Here is a 19,742-nt window from a genome sequence, read left to right as displayed (position 1 = left end):
ATGGGCGGTGATGTAGACAAATCTGGGACATACAGGCACTAAAGTGTGTGTGAACGATATTCAGTTACCTCCCCGTCAGTCCTCATTAGTTCCCACGTCAGCCACAGCGCAGCATACGTGTAATCAAGGTATAGATCACTTCAGAAGAGAAAGAGTGAGTGTCTTCCTTTTCTTCTCCCTCCTCCGACGGTTCTGTGCTGAGTCTGTGTTAGTCCTGTGAGATTCTTGCATCACAGTTTGATCTCTTTATCTGCCGTCGTCTCTAATCACGACTGTGTGGAGAGAATCTCAGAAGCTCTCACTGCCTACTGAGAGTCAGAAGCCTACACACTACACATGCACTAAATAGACTAAAGGACGACGTCCACTTGTTTGTCATCTTATTCAACGGATCACCCGGAATTCTGAAATGTGGAAGTCGCACCAATCTTTTATTGTCATGTTGCTTGGCAACAAGTGACACATTTTGCACCCTTGAAGGGCACTGCGAGGACATGGACCACTTTGTAGGGTCATTTCAAACCAAAGTGAGCAGCTGAATTCCTCCTGAAGGCCATTAGTGAAGTGTGCAGACAATCGTCACTTTACAGTCCTCACAGTTCATTCTGAAGCATAAATTCATTTGTTCAGATTTTATTTAGGCCCATAAAGCCTATGGCACGGCCCCCTTCAGCTCGTGGATCACGTGACTTTGTTGTGAAAGTTTTTTTTCTGATTTTTATAAAGTAAATGTAAGAATAACTTTTATGTTGTTAGTGCTATTTCTAGATTAATGCTTGATGTACTGAAGCACCTTTAAACTAAGCATTTAACCCTCTGGTGACCAAAATTGTATATTTCAATGAAAGTAATGTATTATATTTTAGTTTGATAATGTTTTTTATTTAATATTTTGTATTTTTAGAGGATTTTATGGTACTGAATTATATTTATGGAATAGTTATGATTCATTTATTACCTGTTAATCACTTTTTGAGCATAGCCCTGAAAATGAAATTTCCAACTTAAACTGTGGTAAATTTGAAATATTATTAAGTTTGGTCACTTTTTTTAAGGATGACACTTGGCGGATTATTGCTGGTGATAAAGTCAAACTAAAAAAAAAAAAAAAAAGTTAAAGAATTTTAAGTTTATTATGAAACATGCATAAAAATACCCTTTTTAAATTTATATGAAATATTTATTTATTTATTTATTTGAAAATCAAAGTCAATAATCTAAACAAGTTGTGTTCCAAATTTGAGCCTGATATCTCAAAAATGAGCTTTCAATAAGATTTTGTTTGGGCGCAGTACCAAACGCTTCCACTAGATTAAATTTGCTTCCCATTCGTTTCCAGTGCGAACAGTACAAGTGTGACTTTTTGCCAGGACCATTCAATGTTTTTGAATCGTGTGTGTGTGTGTGTGTGTGTGTGTGTATATAATATAATATAATATAATATAATATAATATAATATAATATAATATAATATAATATAATATAATATAATATAATATAATATAATATAATATTTATTTATTTATTTTCTTTTTCTTTTTTTTTTCTTTTTTTCAGATGAAGTAAACAATTCTAAAAAAAGGAAAAGTTATTTTTTTAAGTCAAAACCAACCGATCATCACCAGAGGGTTAATATCATCTTACTAAGACATACTATTGGGAGTTATAGAGTGCATTTTATGCAGTAGACTGTTATACTGTTGTGAAGAACTCAATTGATTTAGTTCACAAGGTATCAGAATTTATCTTACTTTTTGGTTATAAAATTATAGGCTATATCATCAAATATCAGCAACTGCACCAAAATGCATACTTATGCTCAGTTTGGGCATCAATAAAATTGAGGTGTTTTTCCTTCTCAAGTATGAGCTCCATATTCTCATTATATCATACTGTGTGAGCCATAAAAGCCAATATAATACTCAAATATAATACTAAACTATAATACTAAGTCAAATATAATACTAAACTAAAGCAAACTTTGATTTTTTTTTTTTTTTTTTTCATTTAGAATAGTTTTAACGAACTGTTCCATTTAAAATTATACTAGATTATTATTTTACAAATACAGAGATTAAAGTTTTTGTAAGTAATGTTTTTTTTTTTTTTTTGCCACACTTGTCCACATCTTAAAAAGCTTTGTTGAATTTTGTTGTCTGCACACTTGACAGTGGAATTCTGTTGCTTGACAAAAGCATATTTTTATTGTACATTGGTTTCTTTTATAATGTTACTGTTAGTGTGTGGCATTAACAAAGCTAAGGTTGTGTGTCTGATTCTCAGGAGACAAACATTCAGATAAACGATAGAGTTTGAATGTAAGTGGCTTTAGATAAAAGTATGTATACTGCCAAATGTATAAATGTTTAAATCACTTTATTTGACACTCTCTTATTTTTGGTTTCCGTTTAATTTTTGTTCATCTTGCGTCTGTCTTCCACTTAGTCATTGACAGTTTCTTTGTTTGTCCTCACACTGTAGTCACTCATCATATACCAATTTTTTCAACGTTCATGTTTTTCAAGGACATATTCATATTATTTATTTCCTCAGAAGGAAGTTGATGACCAGAAAATGTCATGTTATGAAATTGTTCAATCTCGACTGATGTCTGTGTTTGACGTCAATGACAGTGACATTAGAAAGAGAATTATGTAACAATCATTTCTCAACAGGATTTAGAGCTGCACAATACTGGAGAGAGAGAAAAAAAAAAAAAAAAAAAAAAAAAAAAACTGACATTGGTATATTTTGTTTTTCTGTGATATATATATTAATATACACAATTTCACCAGATGATTTGAATAGCTCTATTTGGAAAGAATGGATCATTCTAGGATGATTGGGATGATTTTGTATGGAGTGAATCTGCATAAAAAATAACAAATTACAAGCGTAGATAAATACAACAGAACAAAGATCCAAATTAAATAAACAGTGCTTATTGTTTTCAGGTAAATCTAACTGTGTTCAGATACAGACATTGTATAATCAAATGTAAAATAACACTGCATAGTCTTCGCTGTATAAATTAAATTTAATGAATCTTTGTTAAACTACAAAAGTGATTTTCTCTCTGTTTTGTTGTTTGATTAATGTTAATGACAGCAGTGGGAATATTAGGCTGCTTTCACTTTAAGACTGAACACATGGATCCAATATAATGATACGCATTTGTTTTCTTTCTCAGTTATTACATTCATGTAAGCCAAAAGTGGCTGTTTACAAGGGCACTCACTGAGACAGGCATTTTGACATAATTTTGTGTGTGTGTCAGTTTAAGCACAAATAGAGAGAACAGAATTCAGTGTCCGAGTGCTGTCTATGCTGCTCTGTGTGTGTGTGTACTTTATTTTGCATCTTCTTTTGCTCAAATAGTTTAAAATAATTTCAGTGTTTAAATGTTTATCCTGTGATGTGACTATCGTGGATGTGTACATCGTAATATCTATGCTAAAACAATATATCGTGCAGCCCTAATGGAAACCATGTTCCCTTTAGGGGCTTTCGCACCAGAGGAACCTTTTCATAGTTCCTTTTTTTTAAAAAGACAAGGAAAAAAAACACAGTTTACATATACTTACTCCGCAAACATGGAATACAGCGATAACACATCAACATACTGTTATGTTAATGACATTTATCTGTCGCCAACTGGTGGTGGGGCACTAGTTCCTATAACTGAGATCCCATAACTACCTGGTGCAAAAGCCACTATTATTTCCATGGCAATACTTGCTATAATGTAAAATTGCTGTGTAAAAGTATTGGAAATCATTTTTGTTTTTCTTTTTTTGTTTTTCTTTTTGACTAAAAATGACATTAGGCACTTTGTGTAACCTTGTGGAAGACTTTGACTAAAGGGTGATTTCACCACAAATAAATTCTGCCCGCTGATAGTGTCAAGCCACGTTTGCTCGGAAAAACGTCAATTACTCATAGTGCCCTAAAAATTTACATGTTATTTTGTTCAGACCATGAGCTCATGGATGGCATTTTGTTGTTTACTGTTTTTTTGGAGCGATTTGTTTCCCCCATCCATCTTTGTCACTGTACAACTGAATCACGCTCAAATAACACTGACTCGCTCAGTGGTTAGTGTGACGAGACAGACAGACTTATCAAACTCACATCAGGAGACACAGAGAGAGACAGACAGAGATTTGAGACAAGTGTTTGTTTACCAAGAGATTTTTTCTAACCTCTTGAGTTACACATTGTGATATACAGTATCACACAGAAGTGAGTACACCCCTCACATTTTTGTAAATATTTTATTATATCTTTTCATGTGATAACACTGAAGAAATGACACTTTGCTACAATGTAAAGTAGTGAGTGTACAGCTTGTATAACAGTGTAAATTTGCTCTTCCCTCAAAATATCTCAACACACAGCCATTAATGTCTAAACCACTGGCCACAAAAGTGAGTACACCCCTAAGTGAAAATGTCCAAATTGGGCCCAGTTAGCCATTTTCTCTCCCAGGTGTCATGTGACTCGTTAATGTTACAAGGTCTCAGGTGTGAATGGGGAGCAGGTGTGTTAAATTTTGCTCTCACTCTCTCATACTGGTCACTAGAAGTTCAACATGGCACCTCATGGCAAAGAACTCTCTGAGGATCTGAAAAAAATAATTGTTGCTCTACATAAAGATGTCGTAGGCTACAAGAAGATTGCCAAGACCCTGAAACTGAGCTGCACCACGGTGGCCAAGACCATACAGCGGTTTAACGGGTCAGGTTCCACTCAGAACAGGCCTCGCCATTGTCGACCAAAGAAGTTAAGTGCACGTGTTTAGCGTCATATACAGAGGTTGTGTTTGGGAAATAGACGTATGAGTGCTGCCAGTATTGCTGCAGAGGTTGAAGGGGTGGGGGGTCAGCGGTGTCAGTGCTCAGACCATACGCCGCACACTGCATCAAATTGATATGCATGGCTGTCGGCCCAGAAGGAAGCCTCTTTTAAAGATGATGCACAAGAAAGCCTGCAAACAGTTTGCTGAAGACAAGCAGACTAAGGACATGGATTACTGGAAACATGTCCTGTGGTCTGATGAGACCAAGATAAACTTATTTGGTTCAGATGGTGTCAAGCGTGTGTGGCGGCAACCAGGTGAGGAGTACAAAGACAAGTGTGTCTTGCCTACAGTCAAGCATGGTGGTGGGAGTGTCATGGTCTGGGGCTGCATGAGTGCTGCCGTCACTGGGGAGCTACAGTTCATTGAGGGAGCCATGAATGAGCAGAGCGTGATCCCCTCACTTCGGACACTGGGCCACCTTCAAGACAACCACTGCCTTAAAATGGCTGAGGTTAAATGTGATGGAGTGGCCAAGAATATCTCCAGACCTAAACCCTATTGAGCATCTGTGGGGCATCTTCAAACGGAAGGTGGAGGAGCGCAAGGTCTCTAACATCCACCAGCTCCATGATGTCATCATGGAGGAGTAGAAGAGGACTCCAGTGGCAACCTGTGAAGCTCTGGTGAACTCCATGTCCAAGAGGATTAAGGCAGTGTTGGAAAATAATGGTGGCCACACAAAATATTGACACTTTGGGCCCAATTTGGACATTTTCACTCAGGGGTGTACTCACTTTTGTGGCCAGCGGTTTAGACATTAATGGCTGTGTGTTGAGATATTTTGAGGGAAGAGCAAAGTTACACTGTTATACAAGCTGTACACTCACTACTTTACATTGTAGCAAAGTGTCATTTCTTTAGTGTTATCACATGAAAAGATGTGAGATACTGTATGTCTGTGAAAGTGAAACAGGGGAATTTGATCCATCTGGAATTGATTATATGGTGAACAGTGGTTGTTATATACCCTAATGGAGGCAGGTGGTTGGAAAAAAGGGGTTGAAAATGGAGATTTGTGACGTCAGCCTTAAATGAAATTAGAATAGTCTGTTTACTTACTTAAAAGGCTAGTTCACCCAAAAATGTAAATTGTCATCATTTATTCAACGTCATTTTGTTCCAAATCTGTATGACTTTCTCTCTGCTATGGAATACAAAAAGAATATTTTAAAGACTCTTCTAATATAATTAATTAATATAGTTAATATACAGTACAAGTATACAATGCAAAAACAAAACAATCAAACAAAAATATTAAACAAAAACAAATAAAAAAGTCTTTCAGTCTGTTCATTAGTCAAAGTTAACGCATGGATTCAGAAGACTTTTTAATATTTCTAGATTTATTATAACATTTTGGTGCTTTTGTTCCTTTTAGAGGCTTAATCTTGAACTTTAAACTTGTAATTGGGTGGAAAAGAGCTAGACTTTCAATTTTGTGTTCCAAGAAAGACAGTAAGTCATGCAGGTTTGGAATGACATGCGTCAGAATCAATGTTGATTTTGGGTGAAGTATTCCTTTAAGAAAGTAAATGGGGTCAGTATTGATTTCATGTTGGCTTTGTGAACGTTTGTCTTCATGGGTCATCAGGAGGATAAAAGGAGATAATAATAGCACCTTCACAGAGTGATTTCCACTCTAATTCATTACTGTTCTCATCATGTCTCCCTCATTTCTCCGACGTGTCTCATTGCTCTATTTCTCTGTCTCTCAGGAGATGTGCTCTCTTTCAGTAAAGTGTGTCACCCTCACTCATTCCCTTTATGAATTTATACACCGTATTACTCGCTCTCATTCTTTTGGTGCTGAAACAGACACTCCAGCTCTTGAACGCTCTCCGGAGTTTCTCTGCGTCTGTTTGTATCAACCCTTCCCTCTCTCTCTCTCTCTCTCTCTCATAGCATCTTTCTCTCCCTCGTTCATTCTGTTTTTGTGTCGTTCTGTTAATTCTCTCTCCATGACTCTTGTTTACCGCTGGAGAGGAGAGCACTCATTGCCGGCTGACTTCTGACGCTCTTGAGCGTGCGTGCGCGTGTGTGAGTGTGGGACATGTTTGTCAGGGCTCGTCACATTTCGCTCGGCTGGTGGTGGGGGATATGCGAGCGTGCGTGAGCATGTGTGTGTGTGCGCGGCGGTGAGGATGCGTGCTCTCAGACGCTGGCAGTCGTGTGCAGGCAGAGTTAAGATGATGGCTGTAGTTCGGACGTCTCTGCAGAAAGTGGTGGTCTTCTTACACCGGCTCCAGAGAATGGCGATATCCTCACCGCGTTACCAGAAACTGTGCAAGGTCAGTGTCGTGCACACACACACACACTCACTGATGCGCTTTCATCCGTTCAGTGTCAGTTTGCGTTAGTTGGGCTTAGTTTGGTATACTCTGAGTTCTGTTGAAGTTCTAGTTGAACCGTTTCTTGGATATCTTTTTTTTTTTTGTTGTTGTTGTTAAATGTTTCAGTCAAATCCTTAATAATATTCTTTTGTTGCATTTCTGCTGCTGTTTTTTCTTCATATTTTGACAATGTCTTGTTTTAGTGCATTTATAATAGTGTTCATTTGTTGAGTTCTGTTATTTATACCAAAAGGCAGCACAGATAACTCATATAAACCACATCAGACCAATATGAACATTTTATAAAGACATTGATTTAGTAATGTTTGTGGAATTTGAATGCGATATTTTAGAACAGCATAGGAGAGATTTATTGTAGCTTCCAAACCAGAAAACGCACCCACATCACATTAGAGTGGAACATAACATATAATAATAATTTGAAGTTTTTGACATATGTGATAGATGTTAAAGGATTTCTGTTAGTAATATCTTATGAGTGCTACTGTGTTTAGCTGCTGTCAGTGTGAGCTGTCAGCAATCATCATTTGAGCGCGCGCGTGTGTGTGTGTGTGTGTGAAAGAGAGTGTGTGTTAGAGATTAGAGAAAGCAACAGCTGTTCTGATATTCAGTGTTTAGCTGAAATCCTCACAGGATTTACACAGACAGCACACGACACTGCTGAGAGATGGAGAGCTTTCCAAACAATAGCGAGTTCATCTTTATGTCTGTGAGACCGCAGCACGTGGCACTGTTATGTGTGTGTGTGAGAGAGAGAGGGTCTCTGTTATTGTAGAAATACTGAGTTTGTGCCTCTCAGATGGGTCATAATCAGCACTTGTTTTTGTCATTTTCTTTCCTTTCCTGTAATACACTTTATAATGTAATGCATGGTGTATTGCATTATAAATAAATGAATAAATGTCCATGAGCATTTTTTAAATTAACAATTAACCAAGCTGTTGCAGCTACTGTATCTCTAAAACCCCTGTATGTAAATGAGCTCTCTTGTGATTGGTTAATCAGTATGTGCCAACATAGTTCACACTGTCATTTATCGGAGCTGGTCCAGTTGCTAAATACTGAATACATATTTATGTAAAAGTCTGAGCTGGACGATATGGCCAAAATTTATTTCACAATATATTTCTTAATGTCGGTCGATGCCATATAATTCCGATATCAATATGAACAATATAAAAGCCTCAGAAAAAACTGCCAAGAATGGCCACAATGGATGTCTGTACCTACAAACTTCTGAAAAATGAATTTGGCAATGAAACCTCCTCCTATAAAAACTGTTTTATATTTATCCTTCGTAAAAACAAGAAATGTGAAATCACCGTCAAATAAACATAAGACTCTCAGAATCACCTTATTAATATCTTTAACTTTAAACTATAATGTAGGCTGATTATATTATTCTTATAGATTGAAACAAAAGTGCTTCAGCCAGGATAAAGAATATGAAATGTGTTCAGAGTTGCTGCAGAAAACAGAAAAAAAGAGCTGCGAGTTTTACGCTGAAGCACTGAGGACTCCTATTTTTTATAATCTGAGAGTTGAAGAATGTTCAGTTTTGAGTAAAACACAGCGCTCATCACTATCACTTTTTACCCAGCCATCCAATCACAGTTAAATGACTTTGAACGCTGGAATCTTCTCGTCATTTTCGTCCATTTCTGTCCTGATTTCTTCAAGGGGAGGGTCTATGGGAGAGTAAATGTATGGGCTTTTTCAGATCTTTCGATCTAATGGATGAAATAAGCTCACACGATTTACATATGAATGCACCGGAGACAATGGAAAAACATACAGAGAGCGGCAGCTTTAGTTTCTGCTCTGATGGCCACAAGACCAGCTGAACGCTGTGAGTGTGTGTTAGAAATCAAGAATGGTGAGAGAACATTGTGCTTGGTACATTTTCCACCTTCAAACCAAACTTGGGCCTTCAGCCGACAAAGTTTAAATAATGTCTGGCTAGAGCGCTTCCCATAATGTTTAGAGTTAGGTCAGTAGGAGGAGAGTAGATGTCTTTAGTGGCTGTTTGAACACGTTCGACCACATGAGCGTTCATGTGGTTGAATGTGTTCAAACAGCCACTAAAGACTATCTACTCTCTGTCTACTGACCCAGAGAGTACCTGTCTACACTACGAAAGCAATCCGGTCGAATGCATTTTCAAAAAGAGTTCGAGAGTGGACAAACTCAAAATGTTTTACACCCCCTTTACACCTGTATTTAGAGTCATCCACTTGTGATCCGATCAACCAAAATGCTTCTTAATAACAGGTGTAAACAGGGCCTGAAAGTCAGTAAATGGTCTGGGTGAACTGGGGACAGAGTTTTGATTTGTGGATGTTGGAGTGTCACATACTACATCCAGATCCCATATTTCAATAGAGCAAACAAATCTTGTTTTCGTGATATAGCCTCTTGAAATCAACCAGACTCAACCGCCAGAGTGAAAGTATTAGGGAGTTTAATAGGAAAAAAAGAAGTGAAATTAAACTACACATGATATGCTGAAAAACAGTCATTTAGCAGACACAGTCATCTGAGTGGGAAAGGGAAGGGTGAAAATCTGAGAATCCCGATGGAAACCGTATACAGTTATAAAAGTCTTGCATCTGGGACGGCTCTGCGGCTTTCCTTCTTTGTAAATTAAATTCTTTATCAGAGCGACCTTAAACTTTGCGGTTGTCAGTCAGCGTGAATCTTGTTTTCTGTGGTTTGCAGCATGTATCTTAATACAGTATGCAAAAGATGGTGGTGGTTGTTGTTTTTTTTTTTTTTTTTTTTAGATTTTGTAAAATAAAGATTACTGAGGCTTTTCGTCTGTGGCTTTTAAACTTCCACATTTTCACAGGCTGTATACCACCGCAGATGTGCCGCCCATGCTGTTTTTGCAGCGTTGCACACTGTTATGCATATATATATTTTTTTTTTTCAATGAACTTAATTATTAGTAATTAACTCAAAATTCTGAAAATTACTTATCGGTTCATAAGTCCCATATGTGAAATCCATCAGATGCAACCCACACACTCAACTCTACCTTGAGGAACATAAGTTACTCCTCACTCGGTTAAGCAGCCCTAGGCCAGATGGAGGCGGTGCGGTGATCGTTTAAGCGTCTCTGGGTGGCACTGCTGGCTCTGCACCCTTGGGAAGGCATCAGTCATTCTGCGCTCCATTACTCTCTCCTGGGAGGAATCCATCTTTTAGAGATCATTTGAGCCTCCAAAGACCTGCTGTCTTGCTCCACCTCCATATGTGTGTGTGTGATGAATTAGTCCAGCTCAGAATGAGCCTCAAGTTTGTGTGTCTCCGGCATTTCCACATCTGGCTCCAAATATTTCATTTAGAATTACATTCATGATTTTCTTCCAGTTTCATCTGTCACCGAGTGGAATCCAAGTCCCAAAGGTCCCATAATATCGACACCAAATGAACTTGGAATATTACTCACAGCTTCGTTTAATGCTATCTGACTAATTTTAGCTCAATTTTAACTCATTCCTCAACATTTACACTAATATACTTATAATGTAAGTCTAACAGGCAAGCGTTCAGAAATATTAGGCTTGCGTTTTTGTTAAAGTACTTGATTCAATTTGTCAGTGAAAATTGGGACTAGTTTTTTTAAGGTTGGTGTTGTCCTGTAACTCCTCTTCTAGGTGGATGAACCAGTGTTAGTGGTAGGGGTGTAACGGTACACAAAAGGATGATTTGGTACGTCCCTCGGATTTGAAGTCACATTTTCGTATGATTTTAGCGAGGCGGTACTGCAGTTTATTGTGTTGTTGTAAATGGGGGGGGAAAACATTTGAAATATTTCCACTTTTGGATGCAAAATGAATATTGTAGTGAGAATTATTGAGCTCACATTTTATTGCACTCCATCAGTTTGAGGTGCTCATTTAGTGAAGTCTGCGAAGTTTAAGATGAACTCACTTGCTATCAGGACGAGCCTTTATGCAAAATGGAAAATAGTTGGTGAATATCTAACATTTACAGATAAGGATACAACCTTAAACTTTGCAGTAAGTTATGTGCTGAAAAAAGCAGGTCTCAAATGCATTAAACATCATGCATCGGACAGGAGGACAAGCCACTTTAAACTGCAGGCTTATCAGTTAGTTTGAACCATTCAATATAATGCATGTTTAATTTAGAACAACTTGGATCTGGCAGAAACTCACTCTGTGTCCTTTGTTATTTTATCAGATGCGTTTGCAACATCAAAGTATATTGATATAAACAGCATTTTCCCATCCTGGGGGAAAATCGAACTTCAAATTATGTTCCCCACATCACAGAAGTTCGGCATTTGCAGTGTTTAAAGCAGCACTGCATTCATTCGCTAAACATGTTCGCAACCAAAAGGCCTGTACTGAAAATTTTTGCTATAAATGCATGCACTGTTACACCCCTAGTAAATGGTCATTCTCAAGTGGGACTACATTCTTAGGTGGATGAATCCTTTATTGTTTGTACATTACATACCTGTGCTAGTCAACAGTGCACAAGTAGACCATAAATAACTAGGACTAGGCCTTCAACTGACTAAAGGAGAGATGTTGCCTTGACTGCTGAGCATGAAAGTATATCATATACATATGGTACACAAAAATGTTGGGTTGTTTCAACTCAAATTTGAAAAGTTTCAATTCAAACTCTGTTTGAAATATGCGATTGCAGTCATATGCGGAATAGTTATCGTCACGTGGGTTGTGCATCGGCACGGCTCAGCGCGGATGAATCTAATGTTTGCTGTCAATCACTACACCGGTGTGGATACTGCACTTCAGAATCACAGATTCTACGTCTTGAAAGTATGACCAATATAAGAATGTTCACTGGAAAATATCATCTGAACAAGTAAGTAACTTTTCTGCCACTTTTGTTCTGACCAACTGAGGGGAAAAAAAGCATTAGGCCTACAATAAATCGCGCTGCTAATGATGATTAAATCTAACGATCGCTTAGCTTGGATCATGCCAAACCGTGCAAATTATTATTACTGTCTGGACTCCTTTTTTCTGTTTACGGACGTGACGTAATGACGCAAAGACGAACTGCTGCATGCTCTTATTTTAAAACATTATTACAAGCTTACCGTTGTGAATCTGGCTAAGATAAGGAGATAGTTTTGAACAGGTTGGCTGGTTATGTACTTGCTCAAAAATGGATTTTGAGTAATTTTTATCCAAAAAAAAGTTATGGACTACAGCTTTAACCCAGTGGTTGGGTTTGTCTATATTTAACCCAAATTTGGATTGAAACAACCCAGCATTTTTTGAGTGTAGTATAAAATCTGAGGGTCATGACAATCATGTTTAAAAGCCTGGAGTTGGGATTAAACGCAACTTTAGCGAAGTTGTGTTTACTCCATTGAGGACCACCCCTCCAGGCAGAGGAGGTACAGTTCTGACCCTTCTGGCCGCCCACCTCTGCTCCCCGGGGGTGTGATGACCCTGGACTGGGCTCAGAGCTCAGAGACTTACCCCATCTGTGTGGTGTGTGCTGCTTCAGAGGTTTTAAGATAATGGTGCATTAGCAGTCTGTCGTGTTGCACACTAGCAAACACACACCAGTTTAATTCTGCCTCTTTCACACAAACTCATCTTTCCTTCTCTCCAGTGCACACACACCGTGAGTCACGGCTGCTCCTCCCCTCACTTAAAGCACATTTGTACTGATGTCCATTACTGAGAGCCTGGGTGGAAGTGCTATATTTCTGTGTGTGTGTGTGCGTGTGTGTGTGTGTGTGTGTGTGTGTGAGAGAGATTGTAGATTGGACTGTGTGCCAAAGTGAGATCAAGATTAATCTGCATTTATGAGTCAGATCATCAAAATTTGCCACATTTTAGGAAAGAGGTGTGTGTGTGTGTGTGTGTGTGTGTGTGTGAGTGCATAAATCCATTCTGACATTGGGTGATATATTGTCTGTCCTTGGACGAAAATGTCTGGAAATTGGCTGGTTGTGAAGGCTCCTCTCCTCTACCTTGCTTCATATCCTCTCCTCTTTCTCGTTTGTCATCTTATTCACCCTTGTCTCATCTCTCTCCGTCCCACCTCTCAAGTCCTCTCAAATCCTCTTAAATCCTTGTTTCTCTCATTGTCACTCTTTTCCAGCCTCTTCTCATCTCTCTTCAGAATGTTTCTAGTCTACTCTCTTTGTTTCTCCTCTCTTTTCTGCTCCCTCTTCATCTCTCCTGCCCTTGCCTCGTCTCTCCTCTCTTCTCAAACCCTTGTCTCTCATTGTCTCCCCACTTCTCTCACCTCCTCTCGTCTCACTTAATCTCATTTCTCCTGTTGTTGACTTTCTTCTTCTCCTTTCCCTTACTCTGTCTTTATCTTTTCCCTTTTCATCCCTCTGTTATTTCCATCTCTCATTGTCTCTTCTGTTCTCGTTTCTTGCCTTGTATCGTCTCTTCTCTCGTCTCCTTTTTTCCTGGCCATTGTATATTTGGCTTGAAAGATCGAAAGAGTTGTCGGAAGCGGTATGATGGTCATTTGACCGTGTTTCTATTTTGTCACCCTGTCTCATCTCGTCTCTCCTTTTATCTCCACTCATGACCTTCTCTTTTCCCATGTGTCTCCTGTGCAATCCCTCCGCCTTCAACTTGTCTCTCCCATTTAGTCAGCTGTCTTTGTTTCTCCTGTCGTCTTCCCTCATACCCTATTTTCTCCTCCGTCTCTCCTCTCCTTCACTTTCCCCCTTTCGTTTTTCGTGTTCTCTTCTCTCCCCCTGGTTTTGTCTCTCTGCTCTTGTCCGGTCTGGTGAACATGTTGATAGCAATCACTTCTTATTGTTGTTGTTTAATTTCTCCGTCTCTCCATCTTTGAGTGCTCTTGATCAATAAGGGCCTGTTACAGACGTCTTCATGTACATGCATGCAACCCCCCCCTTCCCAGCTCCACTGATCGATATGTCCCACTCTTACGAACAAAGGCTCCGATTTCAATTCATCTTTCAGTTTCTTGCAGTGCAATCCCTCGCTCATGGGTGGTAGTTGAGGCATGACAAAGGAATGATAGCTTTCTCATCGCACTCATTTGTTTCAGAGCTCTGTCCATCTAGACAGCACCTCTTTCATCATCCTGAAGGTCTGTTCATGGGTCATGTCTCATATTTGCTTTTTTCATCTGTCTCGTCTCTTCTGTAGTCTTCATCTTTGGTTATTTTTCTCCTCTTGTCTTGCTTCCTTTCCTTTCCCTTCCCTCGTCCACTCTCCCCTCTTTGTCTTGTCTCTTATGTTGGATTAATTCAGTCTCACTTCCACACATTTGGAATCCACACATCTTCCTTCTATACATGCTTGTGTAGACTGATTGCAAGACGAAGAGCTCTTCATGCTTCCATCATTAAGTACTGATGACATTTTAAGAGCAGAATATTCACAAATGTATGAGTTTCTGCTTTGCTACACCTGTGAATCGATGAAATGCTGTTCAAGCCTTCATCCATTTTTCTATGTCTCCATATTTTCTTCAGCCAGTGCATTTCAGGTCTTGCTGTAGTATGTTCTTAACAGTCTGAAATAAAAAGATTCATTGTTGCACAGGGAGTAAAATGCCGGCGGATAAATATAGAGGCAGTGTTCTCCTGGGCACAGAACCAGGACTAAAGTCACTAAAGACAGATAAATATCCTTAGCTGGACCTGCTAAATAATTCATGTATGAGAAAGAGCAATGAACAAAGAAAGATGTGTAAAACAAAAGAGTTCACAGCGCATATATAAAGGATCTCCTGACAGGGACTGTTTGAGATTGCCTCTCTGAGTGTTGTATAGATCAGACATAGATCAGACCCTCTAAAGCTCATACACGTGTCGTTTCTGTTAGGAATTAATGTCTTGACTGCTAAACGGATAGGACCAGAAGTGGGATTGACCTCACTGTTCTGTCGGATTCCTTTCTCTTTCCTATTGATCAGATATCGATCCGATATCAACCAAGTCTCTTACCGCACAAGGCTTTTGCAAACCTTCACTCATGATTAGCATGTTGGTGCTGATGTTCCACACACACTAATATACATCGGCCAAGTTGTAGTTGGTTTGCACTGGAAAGTTTCACAAATCTCTGAGATTAAAAGCTTTATTAAAAACCAATTAACTCTGTGACTCTGTCTATGTATGCAAACGAGAGAGACCGCAGAATATGTGTGGACTTAATCGAAATATACCTATGCTGACACCCTTGTTCCCTTAATTGTATACATAAAGGTTTAATTATGTAGTCATAATCAAGTCTGGTTTATTTCAGAGGGATTTATGATGTATGCATCAAGAGTACATGATCCTCCATAACGCCTACATCCAGATCTATTTTAACTACAGAGTTTCTAGGGTGATCCAGAAACATTCCTACATAGGGCAAGCAGTTTGGAACCAACTAATGAACCAACCTGGAGGACGAGACTACTGTACCAGTCACACTGAGACATGTCAAATGATACCAAACACGTGTAGTGGTAGGGGAAATATTAATAATTAATCAAAACTTGTCGGCGCCGATAGCCTAGTGGTTAGCGCGCCAACATATGTCGCAAATGCGTTCGCGGCGACCTGAGTTCGATTGCCGTCTCAAAGTCCTTTGCTGATCCTGCCCCCCTCTCTCTGCCCAATGCTTTCCTGTCTGCTCTCTACTGTCCTCTCCAAATAAAGGAACAAAAAAGCCCATAAATATAACTTCAAAAATAATAATAATTCATCGGATTAACTTGATGTAGCCAAATTAATGTTACAGTCAATTAATCAGATTGTTCAACAAACTCTAAGTATTGATTTATTTATTTATTCTAAGAAAGGATATTTTTTCATGGCCACAGAAAATAATTCTTTCTTAGCATGTACAGCGCTAAGAGCGTGTAGCAAGATCAGGAATCGCTTAAGTGACATTAATCTGCAGGCGTAATCAGGGAACTCGTATGTATTGTGCACAAAGTTTTATTAACTAAATCACAAACACAACTAATCTAAACAAACACATACAATCACGCTTACATAGGTAAAATGGAAAGTTAAGTGACAGAAACAGGAAATGAAGCTATGGAAAACAGTCATATAACTACATGAAAAGAATCATCAGCTTCGGATTTCAAAACACCTCGTTAAATGTACGATACTTGTACGATACTCCTACTTTGCAGTAGGAGAAGTCTGTGAAGATTTTGAGGAAGGTTTTGATGGTTCCATGAGTCGATTTCTTCTACGTTGCATCAAAAAATGATGAACTTGCACTAGGGCTTTATTGCAATTTGGCAAAGGCTGCGATTATTTAATGCGCAGCTTGTCAGAGCTGTACGGCTCTGTGATCAGTAGTAAATGCTTCTCCATCTGAAAGCCAGAGGGCACTCTTGCACGGAAACTCAAATGTCCTGCCGCAGAAGAAGATAACATGCATCATATCTCTGTAGCTGAATAAACAGAAGATTGAAATGCTTTGATTGATTAAACATGACTAATAAACACACAGCTGCCTTTATTCTGTGTAATGCTGTGTTCACACCAAACGCGAATAGAGTGTCTGGCGCGAATGATTTCAATGGTAAGTCAATGTAAAGACGCGTTTACGCGCGTCTGGAGGTCTCGCGGCGCGAATGAGGCGTTTAGCGCGGCGCGGAAGACGCGCGTCTAGTTCGGTGCTTTTTGTGCATTTAGCGTATGACGCGAATTCGCGTCTGACGCCCGAGTTGAAAAATTTGAACTTTGGCGTAAATTCGCGCCGCGTTAACCAATCAGGAGCCTGCTCTGTGGCGGCAGCCCCGCCCGGAGTCACTCATTCAAAATGGAGGAACGACTGATATTATCAGTGAGCAGTCACCCAGAGATTTATGACACAAGTTCATACTTCAGACAGGAATAAAAAGGAGCTCGCTTGGAAGAGTGTCGGTGAGGAGATTGGGCTACCTGGTAAGTTGTAAATACACATTTCACTTTTAAATCACGTACACGTTTATCGACCCGCGGCCTTCCCGCGACGCTGACTCCTACGCCGCTGTTCTGCTCTCCAGAGCAAATACAGAGTGGTAGCTCTCTCGATGAACGCACGATCAACATCAGCCATCTTGCAAACAGACAACCGCCTAGCACTTGCCCCTCCCACTCGCCTCGGACGCGCGTCAATTTCGCTTCAAACTCTTGTTTTTTACGCGCGTCTATTTCGCTCTAGACGCGCGAATGCATTCAAAATGTTCAAGCGGCAAACTAGACGCGAATTTGACGCTCTATTCGCGTTTGGTGTGAACGCAGCATAAGAAGCCACATAATCTCACAGAAGGATGCTAAACTCGTTATGAAGGGAGTTTGAAGTAAAAACATGTTATTAAATGTTGTCTTTTGTTGGACAATATGTTAATAAATGCTTCTCATGTCTGGAAAGATGTTTGACAGGTGTTGCTTTTTCAAATGTACATTATAAGCGACTGAAACTCACAGTGCTTTCAGATGGATTAGCATTTGGAGCCATACTTCATTGATAAGCTGCGAATAAAAAAATTACAGCCTTTGCAATTTCATAATCACACTAAGCGATTTATGCGATAATCGTATTTAAGTTCAATGTTACTTTTCGTATTGTGCGATAAATCGTGCAGCCCTAACTTGCACAGTTGGTTGGGAAGTTGCGCATGGCTTAAGGTTTTGCACATGGCTTGACCTCACGGTCGACCGGGTTTTTAAGATTATTTGTTAAATATGACAAATAATTGTGTCTGATTTGTCTCAGTCATTACAACATTATCAAATGTGAACAATTGTATGCAATATGTACAATTGTAACTCGGTCTCTGATTGCGCTAACTGTCTCTGTTGACTCTTCGTCTAACTCTCTACCATTGCTGTCTCTAATTTTACCTCTCTTTACTGTACATATTCCATAATACATAACTCCTCCTGCATTTGCTTTTCAGCTCATTCTTTCTGTAGTTCTACATCTTCTGTATTTCATCTCCCTCTGCCTTCTGGCTTCTTCTACATCCTTTACTTCTGCCTCCACCTTTTCCAGCAAATAAATGTCCCACATTCCCATGCACATTTTATTTTATTTTACATTGGTTTGGTTGTGTTTTTAATCTAAAGTGAGATATCATTGTGAATAGACTTCAGTAAAGAGTCCCTAGGGTTTCAACTGCAGGGGCTTATGTGTGTGTGTGTTATGTATATATTTAGAAAGATGTCAAGGGATATTGAGATGGAGTCTAATCAAGTCTTCTGATCATACTACTGTGTCACTCATTGGCGCATCATGGGAGTTGGCTGTCATAAAACCCTTCTCATTTCGTCCCTTTTTTGAGACTGAATACAGATGACTAGAACACATCCTCTCTCCAGACACACACAAGCACACATCATGCACACACTTTCATATAGCTCTGAATAGACTGAGGAAATAGCTCAAAGATGGATTTTGAATTGTGATTTTTCTCTTGCAAAAACATTCCTACACATACTGCTTTCTTGGTACTGCTTTCCAGAAGCAACGAAGGTTTTGTGTGACAGGTACTCTTTTTCTCGCAGTCTGTCTCTATTTTTTGGCCCTTCCTGTCACACGCTCTCTCTCATTCTCACAATCATTAGGAAGACACTGTTATGCCCTGGAGTGTTGTTTGCTACATCGTTTTCTCTCTCTCTCCGCTTCTCTCAATCTCAACGGTTTTAAACTTACTGGAAAACTTTTTTAATGGCATTGGCAGTGTTTTGGAAGAGTGCAAACAGCTGGTTATAATAATGTTTCTTCCTCTGAAATACACACACTCTCTGTATCTAATCACTAGAAGCGTTTGCATTCAGATAATCCATCCTACTTATTCAGGGGTCAGTTCGATAGTGTTCAGCTCAAGGTGGAGAGGCAGACACAAGCAAGCTGATCTTTGATTAGATGTTGTTCGACTGCAGTCTCTTGCAAGACGGAACACACACACATACTCTCACACACACACACACACACGTAAACCACCAGCTCAGTTTGTGTTTTTGACCCAGTATGTGCATAGGGGGCGATTATACTTAGCTAAAAGAGAAGCTCTATAACCTTAATGCTTATAGTTGGAATATATTAATGTATTTGCTCATCATTTGCACCGCATGCAACAGCTCTTTGTATACATTTGAGTTCTTGTCCTAACTAGCTGTGACAAGAAGTAACAGGACATTTTATGTTCAGTTGTTTTCAGTTGGATTTCCTGAAACGCCTCCATTGTACTTTTGAGTTTTCTTCCAGTAATGAACACTTTACAATATTCTTCATTTAAATAATTCCCGCCAAAGGCATATGCAAAATAAAGGGGTGGGGCCTTGTTGAGTTAGTAGTCTGTTAAAACTTGTGGTTATGGTAAGGGGCGGGACATCCAATCAGAGCACATTGCACTTTTCAGAAGGAGGGGAGAGAAACTAAACAAAGCTTTACTGACAGACTGGGAAGAGATGAGCTGCAACAATGGAGAATATGGGAAAATAATGAACATTCAAGCATGAAAACCTGTTCTTGCGGAGCCCGAAAACTACATCTAGACTTTGAAAAAGGGCATAATAGGTG

The 19,742-nt window shown here is 39.2% G+C and overlaps 1 protein-coding gene across 4 annotated transcripts in view; it reads left to right on the top strand.

Moving 5' to 3' along the window:
* Nucleotides 1-19,742, top strand: part of utrn (utrophin) — a 286,896-nt gene that overhangs the window by 115,161 nt on the left and 151,993 nt on the right. The window lies entirely within an intron of this gene.

This window comes from Chanodichthys erythropterus, chromosome 20 (genome assembly GCF_024489055.1).
Source record: "Chanodichthys erythropterus isolate Z2021 chromosome 20, ASM2448905v1, whole genome shotgun sequence".
Classification (NCBI taxonomy): domain Eukaryota; kingdom Metazoa; phylum Chordata; class Actinopteri; order Cypriniformes; family Xenocyprididae; genus Chanodichthys; species Chanodichthys erythropterus.
The sequence above is the reverse complement of the archived record's forward strand: the minus strand, read 5'-3'. Positions and strand labels throughout refer to the sequence as shown.